General features: G+C 37.7%; 1 protein-coding gene across 2 annotated transcripts in view; it reads right to left on the reverse strand.

Annotated features, from left to right (window-relative positions):
* Nucleotides 1-5000, reverse strand: part of LOC106873056 (HEAT repeat-containing protein 4) — a 401083-nt gene that overhangs the window by 269048 nt on the left and 127035 nt on the right. The window lies entirely within an intron of this gene.

A 5000-nucleotide genomic window follows, 5' to 3' on the forward strand; every position in this document is an offset into this window, starting at 1 on the left:
TTCGCCACTATCCCCTGCCAGAGCCTTGTGGAGCTTTAGGTGTTTTCGCTCAATAAACACTTACAACGCCTGGTCTGGGAATCGAAACCACGATCCTATGACCACGAGTCCGCTGCCCTAACCACTGGGCCATTGCGCCTCCACATTGATTGAAGAAACAGCTGATCAAAGATATTACAGGCTGACCATAGCATCATTTGGTGAGTGGGGGTCATAATTTCATAGGACCAATTAAGACCAGAACCGTTGGTCTCTTGGCTGTCTTCAACAGAATCTGCTCTGTTATCAAGTGGTAGACTTAGAAATCTAACATCCTGTTTAATACTTACTTCCTGGCTCTTGGGTGCCTCTAGCACAGTTCAGTTCATTGCAAGCTTTCAAGCCAGGGTTGTGGTTTGAACCAAAGATTTATTCTTCCTGTGTTTCTTTCTGCCAGTTTTTGAAATCCTGAAAATGCTTATACTACTTACTTATGGTTGCAGTGACATTCATTTGGAGTGGTTTGAGCCAGCTCCAATCAATAAGTTCACCAGATCCCTCACAAATGCTATGTCATTTTCTGTTGAGGTGTAGAGTTTCAGTAAAGATAAAGTTACCTTCTTGAGTCACACTGACTCATAAGGACCAGTTCCATGACTTCTATGGCATATATGTTCTCTACCTGGATGGGATATCAGTCCCTCATAGGATTACTCATTTTTGCCAGCTGAGTGGACTGGAGGAATGTGAAATGAAGTGTTTTGCTCAAGAACACACCGCATCGCCCGGTCCAGGAATCAAAACCATAACCTTACGATCATCAGTCCAACGCCCTAAACACTAAGCCACATGCCTCCACTTAAAGTTTCAGTGAGAATATCAACCCCAGTGTTTCACTGGTACTTAATTTATTGACCCTCAGAAGTCTAAAAGGCTAAGTCAGCCTCAGCTGAATTTGAACTCAGAACTTGAAGACATGAAATACCACGAAGCATTTTGCCCAGCATGCTAATGGTTCTATCCTGTCAGCTCACCACCTTCACAGTGGCAATAATAATGTTTTCAAAATTTCGCACAAGACCAGCAATCTCAGGAGAGGAGGTTAATCGATTGCATCAACCCCATTTCTCAACTGGTACTTATTTTATCAACCCTGAAACGATGTAAAGCAAAAGTCGACTTCAATGGAATTTGAACTCAGAACATAAAAAACAGACGAAATGCCACTGAACATTATGCACAACATGCCAACGATTTTGCCAGCTCACTGCCTTATCAAGCATTCTACAATAATAAGCACACACATGCATGCAGACAGTAGAGTTTCTCAAATACAAAGAAGAGTTGATAATAAAGCTTTGATTAACCCAGTCCATCCATGCAGAATATGTTGTCTGCATGTTAATGCCTTTTTATACATCTAACTACAAGAGCCACCAATATCTGAGAGAGATTTGTGTAGCTATGGAACTATTTTTATGAGACCTTATTTCCCAATATATGTGGTCAGTATTTAAATGAATTTGACACAAGTAACTATCTTAGTTATCACTGTCTGAGAGAAGTATGTTACTAATGTTTCTAAGTAGTTCAATATATTTATGATCTGGTCTGAATTTGTTTTTGTTTTTCCAAGTTACTGATCTTGTGTTTTTTCCTATAAAAAAAAAAACACAGCTTGCTATCATATCTCCAAATAACTTGCTGAAAAATATTCAAATTTGAGGAAAAGAAATATATATATATATATATATATATATATTATTCTTTTATTTGTGAAGGCGCATGGCTCAGTGGTTAGAGCGTCAAGCTTACGATTGCAAGGTTGTGAGTTTGAATCCTGGACCGGGCTCCGTGCTGTGTTTTTGAGCAAGACACTTAATTTCACGTTGCTCCAGTTCAGTCAGCTGTAAAAATGAGTTGCGATGTCACAGGGAAAGATCGTGGTCATCAATTCACCCCAGGGAAAGTTGAAGGTCATCAATTTACTGTGTTTTTTTTTTGTTTTTTTGTAGTAAAATAGTTTTTTAACTATTAATAGTGAGATACTATGGATATATTTTCTCGGTAAACTTTTGTTGTGATGAACTTCCTTCATGGTGAAAAGATATTGTGAACTTAGCTGTAATCATTTCTGAGATATCAATACCTCAGACACCTAAACACCTCACGAAAGAAATGGGAGGTAGAGAAAATTAAAAACCAAACAAACAAATCCTAAAAAAACTAAGGCCTCACAATTTTGGGTTCAGTGAATATGTTGCACAAGGTTCCACACATTGGGACTATAACTGAAAGCAAAGAGCTGCCAAGGCCTGCACTGAGACATCAAGGATTAGACACTTAAGCGTCCCCTACAGAAAAAAAAAAAATACTAAGGGCACAAGGCCTGAAATTTGATGAGAAGGGGCTAGTTGATTACATCGACCCCGGTGCTCAACTGGTACTTTATTTTATTGACCACGAAAGGGTGAAAGGCAAAATTGACCTCGGCAGAATTTGAACTCAGAATGTCAAGGCGGATGAAACACCATTAAGTATTTTGCTTGGCATGCTAATGATTCTGCCAGCTTTCTGCCTTATTAATAATAATAATGATAATAATAGAGGGCGGGGAGGGGGTGAAAATTAAAATGCAAGCAAACAAAATCTACCAAACAGAAGCACCACAATTTCAGGTTAGTGAATATGTTATGTTATTTGATGTAATGAATGTGGGGTCGGTGTGGAAAGGAGTGGTGGTGTGGGGTGGGGGGGGGGGTTGTACAATGTCTTTGACAATCAAACTAAAATATTAGTCTATCCATCTGTCTCTCTTTCTACTCCTCTTTCTCTCTCTCTCTCTCTCTTTCTCTGTAGTATTGTTCTTTGTCAAAAAGAAATCAATATTGAACAGTATAAGATTACTTTTTTTTTATGCTGTTATTAGTGAGTTTCTGTTATTTATTTTTTTTTTTTATTTATTCATATTTCATTATTTTTTGATCTTTTGATTAATTTTGGGTTGCTAATTATTTTATCGTTATTATTATTATTATTATTATTATTATTCGATATTTGATAGTTTCAGACAATTTTTTTCTGCATCACCTGCTATGTCTCCATGTTGCTGAGGTATGTGCAGCTTTGTGTGTTCTTCTTTATTGGTGTTGTTGTAGGGGGAGTACAAACTCTTCTCGGCATTGTATTGCATCAGTTTGTTTTGTGTGGGATTTGGTTGCAGTCTTTTGCTATTTTAGTGTTTGTATGGTATGCTGTATGTGTAAAGAGAGTTGTGTTCTTCTGTTGGGTATCCGTTCTGTAGAGTACATATGGTGGTTGTTTATTTTATTGGATGTTTCCAGAATAGATTGTGTCTTGTGTTTGTCGATTGTTTTGTTTGAGTTGTATTATTGAATCGATAATGTCTTGCGTAGGATATGGGCTCGTCCTAGCAGGGCTATTTTTTGGGTGGTGTGTAGTGTTGAGGGTCCAAGTATAGCTTCTACATTTTCATTTATATGTTTTTGTTTTTTTTTATTGGATATTTACTGTATAGAGTTTATTGTGTGGAGGCGCAATGGCCCAGTGGTTAGGGCAGGGGACTCGCGGTCGTAGGATCGCGGTTTCGATTCCCAGACCGGGTGTTGTGTCTGTTTATTGAGCAAAAACACCTAAAGCTCCACGAGGCTCTGGCAGGGGATGGTGGCGAACCCCTGCTGTACTCTTTCACCACAACTTTCTCTCACTCTTACTTCCTGTTTCTGTTGTACCTGTAATTCAAAGGGTCAGCCTTACCACACTCTGTGTCACGCTGAATATCCCCGAGAACTACGTTAAGGGTGCATGTGGCTGTGGAGTGCTCAGCCACTTGCACGTTAATTTCACGAGCAGGCTGTTCCGTTGACTGGATCAACTGGAACTCTCAATGTGGGAAGCGACGGAGCGCCAACAACAACAGAGTTTATTGTGTTTATGGATTGTTTTGTTTGGGTTATATTATTGAATTGATAGTGTCTTTTGTGGCTTGTGGACTATTCCTAACAAGGCTATTTTTTTGGATAGTATGTAGTGGTAGGGTCCAAGTATACCTTCTCCATTTTCATTCATATGTTGTTTTTTCTTTTTTTTTTCTCATACCCAATACTCCATTTATTACTGGTATTGTTTTCACCTTCATGTTCCACATCTTGAATACTTTGGTTTCAAGATTTTTGTACTTTGACAATTTCTCCTGTTCATTTTGGGCAATATTTTGGCCTGAAGAGACTACAATGTCTATCAGTAAGTACATGTCTTCTTTGTTTTTTGTTTTTGCCAATCCTTGATTATTATATCTGGGCAATTAGCTTTGATTTCTTTATCAGCTTGAACAGATATATTACAGAAATGTCTCATCAGGTGAGTTTACAAGAAGTATATTGTTAACTAAGCCATGTTTCACTCGGTTTTAATATAGCATGGTGTTAGTGACCAGAGGCTTAAAGCTACGGTCACTAACTACATGCTAAGCAATAAAGTTTCTTGTATGTTCCAATATACACACACACACATGCACACTTATACACTCTGCAGGGTGGTTGGTGTTAGGAAGGGCATCCAGCCATAAAACCGGGTAATTACACAGAAGTATGATGTATGTTTCTGCATGGACAGCTTTTGTCAAGCCACCCAACCTGTGCCAGCATGGGAGGAGGAAGTTAAACGATGATGATGATGATATTAGGTATAAATAACGGGTTCTACACATTTATTTGTTCACTAAATGTATATATATATATGTATATATATGTATTTGCCTAACAGAGTATGCATATATATGTATACATTTGATAAGTTAAAAATAATGGTCATCACATATTATTTATATACATATGTGTATATATATATATATATATATATATATATATATATATATACACTCACATATATATATGCATACACTGTTATGCAAATATATACACAACAATTTGAAGTTGAAGCTGAAGTACTCTGCTAAATGCTAACATCAACCGATTCTATTCTATTGCTCGTTGCATGGC

Source organism: Octopus bimaculoides, chromosome 22 (assembly GCF_046866305.1).
Source record: "Octopus bimaculoides isolate indiv1 chromosome 22, ASM4686630v1, whole genome shotgun sequence".
NCBI lineage: Eukaryota > Metazoa > Mollusca > Cephalopoda > Octopoda > Octopodidae > Octopus > Octopus bimaculoides.